The 14,318-nt window shown below is 32.3% G+C and overlaps 1 long non-coding RNA gene across 3 annotated transcripts in view; it reads right to left on the bottom strand.

Moving 5' to 3' along the window:
- Positions 1-14,050, bottom strand: part of LOC135970221 (uncharacterized) — a 132,570-nt gene extending 118,520 nt beyond the window's left edge. For all 3 annotated transcript variants that reach the window (XR_010585817.2, XR_010585816.2, XR_010585815.2), the window contains exons 1-2: positions 13,849-14,050; positions 11,023-11,076 (exon numbers count right to left, since the gene is read on the bottom strand). This is a non-coding gene — a long non-coding RNA (uncharacterized lncRNA). The remainder of the gene's footprint in view (positions 1-11,022; positions 11,077-13,848) is intronic.
- Between the last annotated feature and the right edge of the window lie 268 nt (positions 14,051-14,318).

Here is a 14,318-nt window from a genome sequence, read left to right as displayed (position 1 = left end):
GTCATGACAGTTTGGATGTATGCATTCTATGAGTGCTAGACTCGGTTTAACTTGCTGTTCTGCCATCCTGAAAAAGTCACTTCCTGGTCCAAGGTGACTGCAGGAGCACCATTTCATATGCATTCAGCCAGCAGGAAAGATAAATGAAAGAACTCATCTTTCCTTTTAATGGGACTTCTTTAAACACCATACAACATTTTTCCTTCTCATCAGTGAAAACTTAGTCACATGGCCACAACTAGCTGCAATGAAAACTAGTCAACAGAGTCTTTAGTTAGACACATGGAAGCTCAGAATAAATTTTATATTTGATACTAAAAATAAGAAAGGGAATATTGTATGGAGAATCTTTGCCATACTCACCAATTACATGATTAATTGAATGGGAAAAGAGGCCAGATATGTCAATGTAGCTGAATACTAACCTAGAAATATAGGGCATGGTAAATGTGTTCTAATACAACATCTGCATTTTCCACAACTTGAATCTTACAATGAAGATGGAAAACTCACTCATAAGAGTGCATGTAAAATGCAAAGCAACTGCAAGTGACTCTACAAAAACAAAGGACTATATACATGAACTAAAGAATTCTGCACACCTATAATCCCAGCACTTTGGTAGGCCAAGGCAGAAGGGTCACGAGGTCAGGAGTTCAAGACCAGCTTGACCAACATGTTGAAACCCTGTCTCTACTAAAAATACAAAAACAAACAAAAAAATTAGCTGGCATGGTGTCACACACCTGTAATCCCAGCTACTCAGGAGGCTGAGGCAGGAGAATCACTTGAACCCAGGAGGCAGAGGTTGCAGTGAGCAGGGATTGAGCCACTGCACTCTAGCCTGGGCAACAAAAGAAGGATTCTGATAACTTGGTTGGTAACATAGTGGGGAGAAATTACATATTCCTATAAAGTACACCATATATATAATTTAAAAGTTAATATTTTTAATATGTAATCATGACTCTAATTGTCACAAGTTTGGAAGAAAAATGTATATTACAGGAGGGTTAAAATATGGTTTATTATAAAGAAAAACATATTTGATTATACCACATTATCAATTATCTGCAAAATTTGATTAAAAGAACATGATAAATCTCCAAGAGTGAGCCATAATAAGCGGATAAAAAATAACTGAAAAACAAATGACTTTGAATTAAAACTGATTTCCTGAGGAAGTTTAGGGTGTTTAAAGTGAATCTTCCCAACTAGCTCTTTCATTATATTATACATTTGTATATCACACAGTTTCTTTATAGAGAATATAAGTCTATTTTCATTTTAATACTTGTCTAAATTTTGGTACATTCTGAAATACTGATGTTTGGATTAATGAGATTTTACTCTAAATTCTAATTTTTACAAAGACACAGAAAGTTTCACAATCAGTAAAATACTTTTCCATCCTTGATGAAATGCCTGAAATAAGTACTGTGTTATTATAAAGTAATTCCAACTAGAAGAGAATATTGAACGTGTCTTAATATTCCTTGGTAATGAGACTTTGCAGTACTTTTGTAAGCATCATTGCAGAGACACTTAACATTATGTGATTAAGTTAGCGTGTTTAAAACATTTATGTTTACGCAACTGGCAATAAATCAGCATGTTTGTTGATGCTGCTGAGGAAGAGTAATCTTCATCTACAGAACAGAAGTTTAACATTTGCCTAATGTCATGCCCTTGCTCTAGGATTTTTGTGTTCAACTCCAACATATGAATCATTTTTAATCGGAGAAAATAAGCATGATAATCAAATGCAAAGCAGCATACGCTGATACTGAATGGTTGTTCTAATGAGAACTTAACTTCTGCTTGTGTCAGACAATTTAGCTTTCAAAAATATGACTATTAAGCCAAGGAAAAGTCTAAGCAAATCTCTTAGGAAGTTAGAAAAATTTCCTAAGGAAGTTAGAAAAAGTCCTCTATAACCTTTGTACATTTCACCATCATTAGAGAGGTCACAGTCCTCTGGTGCCACAAGTACAGCCACAGCATATGCCTCATCAATTTTCAATCTGTGTATATACCTTCAATTAGTATCTAGGATCATGTTAAAAACACTAACAAAAATTCATTTCATCTAGCTTGGTTCATTTGTTGAGCCTGCAAGTTAAATAAGTTTAATTAAACATAGTGGTGAATTTTAAATGATTTTTGCATCCATTCTTCTATCCTCCAGACATTGTTCAAAAGACTTGAATGTTAACAGTCTCTAGGCTCATTTTCAATTATAGAAACCGTACATAGGGTGACTCAGCTCATGCAAGGAGGGGGGGGGGAAGAAACTAGGCAAATGATGTAATATAAGAAGTGATTATTATTTTTTTTTCTTTTGAGCAGGAGAACAGATAAGCTTTGGAGAGTTGCTAACTGAAGTTTCCTCTTAGTTTTCAGAACCTAAAAAGTAATACATCAATTCATGTATGGTTATGGAAAAAAGACTGATGGGTTTTAAAATATTGTAAAATGTCTATGACTTACTTTTACTCAAGTAGATTTAGACTGGTGATGAAAAATGGTACAGTCAGATCTCAAAGAAAAGAATATGACATGAAGTTGGGAATCATTTTTGAATTTTACTGAATTAGTCAGATCAACCACTTTCTTACTTCTCATTTAGAAAAAGTAGGATCCTCAGACACTAAATTTAGACAAAATTCCTGAGTGTTTGGTGTGGACATTGAGATGATACTAAATTGATACCATAGTTGCACAGTTGAATATGAAAGATAGAGAAAGCATAATATCAAAAGTCAGGTACAGACTTCTGGCTTCCACTTAAGTTATAGAAAGCAGAAAATATTGCTCCGAATATAAAAAAGAAAAACCTCGGTAATATATAAAATCATAACTTTTTGGAGTCTTTCTGAGAGCTGAGATTGCAGGTCAACCAATTAGCTTAAAATCTAAGGAAACACAAGCTCCTCCAAGAAGAGACAGCACATTAACATAGACTCATATAGTGTAAAGAATGGGAGGAAGACTAGGCCGCCACGCCAGAAGTTAAGAATTCATCTATTTTTTTTTAACAAATTGCTAAAAGTCAAGTGTGAATTAGTGTAGTAGCACGGAAACACTTGTATCTGAATACGAAAGTGTAATTATTAACCCAATCACGGGCTCTTCTCCACGAAATACCATTGAGTACTTAGGAAAAAGAATATGGGCAGGTGGGTAATGGACAAAGTCTCTATCAGTGATGCTGGATTGTGGGAAAGGGAGTGGTCACTACTCAAGAAAGGAATAAAGCCCTGCTGAAAGTCCTTCCTAGATTACTACTTCCACAGAATAAAACCATTAATCTGCTATGGAAAGGAAAACAAATCTGCTATATCCCAAGACAGGTGGTAAGACCCACTGTGGCCAGGAGAAGAGGAAGTGGCATGCCATATCCTGATGAAACAGGGTCATGGAACCACCCTTGTCCAGACCACAGAAGAACACTTCCCATTAGGGGAAACTGTGAAAGCCCTACTCCAAAGAACTAGAAACCCAGAGACTGCCTATGTCCGCCTCTGGATCACAGCAAAGAACATTCTCATTCTAACAAAGGCTACCAAGTGTTAACAATCTTCTACTGGGGGGAGAACAAAAGCATGGAGACAGACTCTGAGAAAATAGTGAGAAAAGTCCTAAAGCTGAGGGCAGAAAAGCATGAAAAACTCTTCAACAATCCAGCCCTCACTTTATGCACTAGTTAAAACTTCGTAAATTATAAAGACAGTGGTATGCCAAGGTAATCTAAGTAATAGCAACACCCAAATTTAGGTCAACTTCTGGCTACATAAATTCAATTCCCTGATAAAGTCGTAGGAGACAAGAAGTCACGCCCATACTCAAGCAACTAAAAGACTACCTCGGTCTCTACATTCCAATATGCAATGTCCAAGTTTTAACAAAACCCTGTTAGACATGCAGGAAAGCAAGGAAAAAAAAGACCCGTCAACAAGGGACAAAGTACTTAACAGATTCAGATTTAGATATGGTCCAATTGTTGGAACTACTAAAGAATTTAGAAAAAATATAATTACCATATTTAAGACATTGAAATAGGTACAATGTGTATGAACAGATAAAAATACAGATGGGAAATTGAAACTATAAGAAAAAAATAAAGTTAAAATGCTAGAAAAAAATTCCACATTAATAGATATGAACAATGTCTTTAAAGGATTCACTGTGTTACTTAAACAGACAACATGAAAATTAGTAAACCTAAGGATAGGTCAGTAGAAATTATCCAAACTAAAACACAAACTGAAAAATAATAGATAAAATACATCTTAAAATCCAAAAACAATAGCATTGAAGAGTTGTTGGAGACAATATCAAATAGTTTAGCATATGTATAATTGTTCTCCGTGAGAGAAGAGAGAGAAAATAGGTCATAAGAACTATTAAATGAGATAATGGCTTGGAATTTTTCAAAAATAATACAATATATTAATCTATGGAACTAAGAATATCAGAGATCCTAATCAGGATAGATAACACCACCCTCCCACACCAAATTTAAAAGCCCTAGATGCACGATATATAATTTCCAAACACAAAAGATAAAGATAAAATATTGAAGTCAACCAGAGATAAAGGCACACAATATACAGAAGAACTGTGATTAAAATTTTATCAGATGTCATATTAAAAATGTACGTCAGATGACAATGAAGTGACATCATTACTTTAAAAGTCTACCCACTTAGAATTCTCTATTCTGTGAAAATATTAAAAAACGAAGGAGTCATAATATCAATTTCAGACAAACAAAACTTTCTAGTATAGATAGTTACTAGCAGTATTGCTATTCAAGAAATAAAATTCAAGCATAGGATTATTATTAACAACATCTACATGAAGAAATGAAGATCTTCACAAACACTTAAAACCAATGTAAACATGTTAGACTTGTTTTTTTATCACTTTTTTTTCACCAAGCAATTATTTTCTGACTATAGAAAAATGAGGAAAAATGTGAGTATATATCATTCCAAATTAAAATATTTTACAAAAAGTTACAAAAAAAATTGGGAAAAAAGTATTTGCTTACTGATGTAGGATTCTTATACTACATATAAAGTATAATTTTGTTTGAGGAGAGCCAAAAATTAGTCAATATTACTTAATATGTTAAACATAACCATTACAATATATAGTGACCATAATAGAGTGTAAATGTAAATATACAAAAAAATCAAAACCAGGTGGAATAAAAGGAAAATGTAATAGAGAAATTATAGAACAAATAGATTTGAATCCAACAATGACTGCATTGAATGTAATTGATCTAAATACAAAATTTCAAATTTTTATGAAATACCGAGACTCAACTATATACTCGATAGAATAAATTACTTTAAATTTAAAGAAAACAAGTAAAAAATTAAAAATGAAGTGACTATATGAATACAAGGCAAAATAGATTTCAGAATTAGAAAAACACCAGAAATAAAGAGAAACATCGCATCATGATAAAGAAATATTATACCATGAACATGTACCAATTGTGAAGTGTATGGATCTAAATAGAGCTTTAAATTCATACACACACACACAAACTTGGCAGAACTCAAAGGAGACATTAAAAATGTAATTATCATTGGAGCTGCAACTCTTCTACCATGGTAATAGGAAATGTAGGTATAAAATCAGCAACGATTTAAAGGCCTGAATAATACAACCAAAAACAGACTTAATAGATAATTAATAACCCTGTGCACAATAACAAGTAAAATAGATATTTTCTCAGTAGCACATGCAACATAAACACAAACAGACAATATTCTGGGTGATCAAAAAAAATTCCCCAAAATAATACAAGACATACTATCCAACCATAGCAGAATTAAATTAGAAATCAAAAGCAGAAATATAGCTAGAATATTAACAAACATTTTGAAATTAAACACTTCCAGATAACTTATGATTCACAAAAGCATCAAAACAAAAAATAGAAAACATTTAAATTGAATGAAAATTAAGTATAACTTATTCAAATATGTGGGATGCAATTAACATAGTGCTTAAAGGAAACAACATCAAATATTTATGTTGTGCATATATTAGCAAATAAGAAAGGCCTCAAATCATTTTCTAGGGTTTTAGCTTAGAAAACTTTCAAAACAATAACAAATCTAATCCAAAGTGAACAGTAGGAAGAAAAAAAAATGAATAACTCTATGCATTTGAAAGAAATCTAAAGAATAGAGAAAATCAATATAATCAAGATCTGATCCTTTGAAAAAGAAGAAAAGTGATAAAACATCACAATAAAAAAAGACAAGGCAAAAGTCACCAATGTCAAGAAATAAAGATTTTACATTCACTGAAAACTCTACAATCATTTAAAGCATAATATAGACATTTATAGCAAAATAAATAGCAAATAAATACAATCACAAAAATGTATGCTTCAAATTTTGACAATTTTGATGAGATGGACAAATTCCTCAAAAGAATCAATCCACTAAACTTACTTATGGATCAACTGAACAGTACCATATCTCTTTAATTTTGTAGTTTGAAAACTTCCAAATAATTTTCCAGATCATTTCTTCACAGTGGTACTTAAAATTTACCCAGGTCAATTCAATGTACATTCAGATTTTAAAATTCCAGCCCTTGGCTCTACATCAAGAGGTGTGGGAGTTATTGGTGAGCCACGAGATGATTGTGAGGATTAATTAAAAATTCTGGAGCATCTGGGCTGTTTCATTAATCTCAAACAATGAAGAGTCAAGGCATTTGTTTAGGGTAGAAATTGCAGGCTGAATTAACAAGTGAGGAAAACCCAGGATATTCCTCTGGATCAATGATTCTCAGCCAAAATTCAAATGAATAAGAAACACTGGGGGTGAGACCCAGGCATCAGTAATTTTTAAACTTTCCAGGTGTTATCAATAAAAGCCAATTTTGAGAACCATGAAGCTGACAGGTGGAGATTCTTAATGAGATTAGTGTTAAATCTTTATAAACACAGATGAGTAAAGTGTCTTAAAGGGCAGTATTTTGTATCAGAAAGCTGTCTTTACCTCAGTTAGGAAAGAAATCAACTTGTCTAAATGCTTTGCACATATTAAGAAGGGAAGCCTTTCTGTCTATCTAAATATCCAGTCTGATTACCTTTGTAGCATCCTAGAAATCTCTTCATATGATTCTTGCCATGGATAAATACTCTATACATATTGTAGAAGAGGCAAAATTTTACCTCTACCTTCTGGGTGTTTTTAACTAGGACTGACAAATTGACAGGAAACATAACAGAAGAAAAACATACACATTTATTTAATATTAGTTTTACGTGACATGAAACTCCACGTAAGAAAATGCAGACTCGAAAGAGTTTAATGCTTAGATATTGTATTGGACTAAGAGTAGTAAGTTGTGAAAAAGTAACTAGTTTAAGTGGTAAGGCTAGAAGATAAGTTACTTTCTTTGTAGTATAGGGAGAACAACTTTCATATGGGAGTTATACCTCATGCTTTAAAGAACTAGTAAGAAGGTCAAAGTTATCTTATACCTGTTATTTTTCAATTGCTTTTAACACAAAATAGTCAATATACCAGAGTTACATATTTGTGGGTATTTGGGACATATGTGAAGGATATTCTTAGCTCCTTCAACATCAGGGATTCCATATCAGATACAATCAATTTAAAAAAAAAAAAAAAGATAGCAATGCCATTGTATGAACAGACAAAACAGATGATCTTGAAGGTAAAAAAGTAATGCAGAGAAAAAACAAAAGAACATACAAATATTCTAATCTGCATTTTCAGAAGTTTGTATTGAACATAAAACCATAAACAAGTAATTCCAGTAATTGGAAATGAGCAAGATCCACAGATTGTAAACTACATTATTACAGAGAGAAATGGAAGACTAAATAAATGGAGATATATACTATGCCTATAAGTCAGAGAACTCAATAATATGTAAATTTAAATTCACCTCCAATTTGCTTAACAGGTTGAATGTTATCCCAGTATAAATCCCAATAGACACTTTTGTAGAAATTGATAAAATGATTCTAAACTTTTAATGAAATGCAAAGGACCTAGAGTTGACAGAGTAACTGTGACAGAGAAAGTTATTGGATAGCACTGATTTCAAGATGTACTAAGAAGCTACAATAATCAGCCCAGTGTCATGTTGATATAAAGAAAGACAGATTAATTGAAGAAAATAGCGACACAAATTTGAGTAAGATTCAGTGCATAACAAGTATTTATTTTATTGTATTAGAGACAGTGTCTCACTCTGTCACCCAGGCTAGAGTGCATTAGTGTGATCCTAGCTCATTGTAACCTCTAACTCCAGGGCTCAAGTGATTCTCCCATCAGCCTCCGATAGAAATTTTGAAATGATACTTACCAAAGAAGATATATTAATGCCAAATACATAAAAACTATGCTCAAGAAGGGGCCAAAGAGACTTGTGGGGATAATGGGTAGGTTCATTCTCCTGATTACTGCAGTGGTTTCTTGGTTGTATATATATGTCAAACTTACCTAATTGTAAAAATGCTACTTTGTAGGGACTAATTTTGTAGAGAAATAAATAGATGGGGTGTTTAAGTAACTTTTTTTTATTATCTTGAACTGTAAAAGAAGTGATCACTTGATGTTGGTTATTGTGTCTAATACCTGACATCTAAGATTGTTCATGTAAATTATCTTAATTTTATCTAATTATATTTAATAAGAGAAACAGAATTTGGAGAAAATAAGCTACTGGAAGAAATAAATGTGTGAAAGATTCATTTGGTGCATGAGAATGTCCTCGATAATATCCTCAAAGAATGAAGTGTAAATCAGAAAATGTCTGAAAAGTATGATCATGCTAAACTCTTGTCAGTTACACACAGATGCTCCTCCCTAGTAGATATTCTACAGGAGAGTATCTAGAAATATAAAGAAGTTTTGGTTGAGGATGTTATATAATTTGCATCAAGAAAATAGAGCCAGTACAATTTGTGTCAATTATAACCTTGTAAGAAAATGAGTAAAATGTAGACAATTTATGACTAAACTTTTAACCAGCCAACTCTTCTCTGTACACCCTCATAAAAATGGCATTAACAAAATGATATAAAAACAAAGGAAAACCCCTACACAGTACATAAATTGGACACATCTTCTTAAGAAATTTTCTACAGCTTATAACAGCAAATATTTAAATTTTTTAATAACTAAAAGCATCTCAGAAAGTTTCTCATTCTACTCATGAAATGAGGTTAAAAATATAAAGAATGTTATTCTTTATTTTTTCTCTCCTCCTGAAAATCTTCAAATACTATAAACTCAGAATTTAGCCTTTTTGGTAAATTTCTTTATTTCTATAACTAACTTTTAGAATAAAAACTACTCTGTTCTGACGGGTGCTTTGTGAATTTGTTAAATTTGGAATAGAGCATCTTTACTGTTTCATTCAAACTCTCAAAATAATTGTACTTTCTACTTAAGAAATCATTCAGATAACTTCTCAGGGCATTTGTTCCTCAGTTAGATAGAAGTTATTGTTATCTAAATCACCAGAGATCTAATTTTAACCTTTGGCAGATGTAATATCCTAAGATTGTGAAGTAAAAGTGACAAGACTAAAATTTGTATGTTCTGTTTCGTTATATCCTGCCTATATTTAATTAAATATTTCTTTGTATTCCATACAAGTCAAATTCTAATGCAGTGAAGGAAATTTTTTCAAAAGTTTTCACATATAGAAGATTTATTTGTCTTTGCTATCCGTGATTCACGAAGTCAAATAAACCCAGGCTTATTTATGTTGCAGGCTAAACGTGCAAAAAATAATGTATCTTAAAAAACATTAAAACAGAATTTTTCCTCTCAAAATAGCTTGACACAGTCTGCATGACTACATTACATTGCAGTCTTAAATGCTTACGTTACATCTGAAGTGTAATTTTCAAATTCCTGAGAAAAGGGATTTGAAATATTCAAGATGGCATTATTTTGTCATTAAAAAGCGGATGTCACTTGCGCCCCTTACATATATATGAATAAAAAAGTAAATGTTAACAAAATAGCATCAGTTTTTACCAAAAAAAAAAAAAAGGTTTTTACCAGATGAATGAGCAACCGTTTTTAAATACTTATTTAGAACAATAGTATTTATGTTCCATGTGAACAATTATTATTTCTCTAATGTTAGAAATGATGTTTTATTAATTTTTTAATGCGCAGGTAAATAGCAATGAATAATGTAAGAGCTTTAATGCAGCCAACCTTAATTGTATTACACCTCCAGTAATCATTAAACCACTAACTGATATTAAGAATACATGTATTATACAAAACAACCCTGTAATATATGTAATAAGTATTTTACAATACAAATTTAATGCAGAGACAAATCAGAGCTTCCCTATGCTTATAATGTTTCTGAATTCTCTGACAGATTTAGTGAGAATAGGATAAAGACTGAAGAAATATTATATTGAGCCAAATTTTCATTCAATAAATATTGTTGCCATACTCTTTTTAGATACTGAGATATATCAATAACACATGCCCTCATGGATAGTATATTCCAGTGGATATACATTTGGAATACAGTATTAATTAGGGTTGTAAAAAACTGTAGAGAATACAGTTTTAGGAGCATAAGCAGGCATTTGGTTTGAGATTTGTTACACTGATAAAACCTATCAGTCATTAAACTGAAGTTGTTCAGTAAATATTTGTGTCTGGAGATGAAGTTTCAGGCAATGCAAGAAGTATACATTTGAGAGTCACTCTGATGGATGAATAAAATTTTAAGTGATGAGATCGGATGAAATAAGGGAATGAGTGTGAATAGAAACTATGATCTGAGGATCATGCTCCATGGCACTCCATGATAAGAAATCAGGGAGATATGGCAAAACTAGTAAAAGTGACTGGAAAACCACAGCCAGAGACACTTAAAGCTGACTGTATTAGTCTATTTTCATGCTGCTCATAAAGATATACCAGAGACTGGATAATTTATGAAGAAAAAGAGGTTTAATGGACTCACAGTTCCACGCGGCTGGGGAGGCCTCACGATCATGGTTGAAGGCAAGAAGCACATCTTACATGGCAGCAGGCGAGAGAAAATAAGAGCCAAGAGAAAAGGGAAATCCATTATAATACCTTCAGATCTCATGAGACTTATTGACTACCAGGAGAACAGTATCAGGGAAACCGCCCCTATGATTCAATTATCTCCCACCAGGTCCCTCCCACAACAGGTGGAAATTATGAGAGCGATAATTCAAGATGAGATTCAGGTGGGGACACAGCTGAACCATATCACTGACTATTCCCAAACAGTTTCCCCACTAAATTGTCTTCACGTCTTTACGAAAAATCAGTTATCACATAAGTTTGGGTCTTCCTACAGGTGGAACTATTTCCAGACCCTCTATTGTTTCATTTGTCAATATTTCCATCTTGTTGGGAACCATACTTTGATTACTGCAGCTTTTAATGATAATTGGTTTCAGATCTTACAGCTTCACTCTTTTTAAAAGTTGTATTAGCTATTCCAGAATATTTGCATTTCCATATGAATAGAATCAGCTTGCCAATTTCTACTAAAAACGAAATTTTTATTGGAATTAATTTAAATCTGTAGACCAATTTGGAGAAAATTAACATCTTAATATTAAATCTTCCAGTTGATGAATATAGTGTATCTCTTTATTTAGATATTCTTTATTCTCAGCAATACTTAGTAAGTTTTACCATGTAGGTGTTGCACATCATGTATAAGATATACCACAAAGTACTGACTATTTTATGCTATTGTGATTTTTAAAATTTAAGTTCAATATCTAATTTTTATTGTTTACACACAATACTTTTAATTATCCTGTGCTATACAAACTTGATAAACTTGCTACAAGATTTCTAGTAGAGTCCATGAAATTGCCTGCGTAGATAAATATGCCATCTGCAAGTAGTAAGAATTTTACTTTTTTCCTTTTAATATTGAGGGCTTTTGTTTATATTTTTAAAGAACCAGAAATTGTCTCTATTGAATTTCTCTACTGATATTTTTCTTTCCTATGTTATTGGTTTTTCCTGTTATCTTTATTATTTTATTCTCTCCTTTTGAATTTTATTTGCTCTTCATTTTCTATTTCCACAATAGAGTAGTTGAAGTATTTAGTGTGATAAATTTCCCTCTAAGTACTGCTTTTGATATATCTCACATATTATAACATTGTATTTTTTTATTTGCTTATTTAAAAATTCTTTCTTCTTCCTCCCTCTCTAAATTCTTTAACTTTGGGGTTATTTAGAAGTATATTACCTAGTTTTTGGCTGGGCACAGTGCTCGCACCTATAATCCCAGCACTTTGGTCGGCTGAGTTGGGTGGATCACTTGAGGTCAGGAGTTCGAGGTCAGCCTGGTCAATATAGTGAAACCCCTGTCTCTACTAAAAACACAAAAATTAGCCAGGTGTGGTGGCAGACGCCTGTAATGCCAGCTACTCAGGAGGCTGAGGCAGGAGAATCACTTGAACCCAGGAGGCAGAGGCTGCAGTGAGCTGAGATCGTGCCACTGTACTCCAGCTTGGGTGACAGAGCAAAACTCTGTCTCAAAAAAGAAAAAAGAAAAAAAAGGTAGTATCTTATTTAGTTTTAAAGTATTTTGAGATTTACCAGATATTTCCCAGTATTCACAAAGCAAAAACTAATAGATCTCTAAAGACAAATAGGCAAATCCCCCAAAACAGTTGAAAAATTTACCATCCTTTTCTCTCTGATTGAAAGAACAAGTAAACAGAAAGAACAGGATATTTTTAGTATATTTTTCTTATGAATTTTTTGTTTAATTGTATTATAGTGACAGAATATGCCCTGCATAAAATAAATCCCTTAAAATGTATCGCAAATTTTATGGCCCAGAATCTTAGCTATCTATAAATGTTTTATATTCACATTTAAATAATATATATCCTGCTTACATTGGGTAGCATATTCTAGAAATTATAATTGTTTGGTAATGTTGTTCAGGTCTTTTACAAATATTAACTTTGTGTCTACTTGTTCTATCAATAATGAAGAGAAAGGTGGTAAAATTTGCAACTACTGTTGGGGGATTTGTCTAATTCCCTTTGTGAGGTTTTGCTTTGCGTATATTGGACCTCTATTAGATGGTTTATAAACATTTATCATAGTTATGTTCTCTATTCCTTGTAATAATATGTAGTCTGAAATATGCTTTGTATGATATGAGTATAGCCATTCCATCTTTCTTTTTTTTATTTTAACATGGTATATCTTTTCAATACTTTTATTTTCAGCATATTTATTCTTAATTTTTAAATCAGTCTCTTATGAACTTCATGTATTTAGACCTTATTTTTAAAATTATATTGACAATGTCTTTAACTATAATTTTTAGATTACTTCTATTTAATATGATTATATTGTGTTAAAGTCTACCTTGTTGATATTTTTTCTATATATTTCTTGTTTTTTATCCTTTTTTCTGATACTTTTGAATTAATTAGTTAATTTTATGATATCATTTTAACTCTATTATTGACTTAATAGTTATAAGCTCTTCCCATTTTTCTATTTTAGTGCTTAATTTAGGGCTTATGAAGTATACGTTTAACTTATTAAAATCTACTGTCAAGCAATACTATGCCTATGCATCTATCATATGAGAATCTTACTATAGTTCCCTTTCAATTTTTTCTCTTTCAGTTTTTGCATGATTGCTATCATACATTTTATCTTGGCTTATAAGTTCTCAAATACAATGTACTGTCTTTGCTTTAAACACACATATAACTTAAAAAGATTTGTTTAATAATAAGTAAAGGTATACCTTGTTTTTACTCACATATTTATTGTTTCTGGTTCTCTTCACTCCTTCACTTAAATCCAGAATTCCATCTGATATTTTCCTTTTTCTAAAGGATTTCCTTTAACATTTCCTATAGTACAAATCTGCTAGTGATGAAATTCTATTGAGGACCGTGCCGGGGGTGGTGGAGAATGAACAGACACAAAAGACAAAGACAAACAGAGAACATAGCGGCCGCACCCAGAGCCTCCGCCTCACTTTCTTTATACTCCATAAACCCCACGTCAGCAGAAAGAACACAATGCAAAACAAACTTTCTTTACCCAGATGTAACCTTCTGCTTAGTTCCTTGTCTCTATGCTCTTCCTTATTTGTCCGCCTTCTTGGCGCCTACGGGAGTTCATTAAAAGTTCAATTGGAGATACTGTCCTTGAGCCCTATCTATTCTCAGCATACTGTTTTCAAGGGCCCCTGCAAAATTCGTCAGCTTTTATATATCCAAAATG

This window comes from Macaca fascicularis, chromosome 3 (assembly GCF_037993035.2).
Source record: "Macaca fascicularis isolate 582-1 chromosome 3, T2T-MFA8v1.1".
Lineage (NCBI taxonomy): Eukaryota > Metazoa > Chordata > Mammalia > Primates > Cercopithecidae > Macaca > Macaca fascicularis.
Note: the sequence above shows the minus strand (reverse complement) of the source record. Positions and strands in the feature narration are given on the sequence as shown.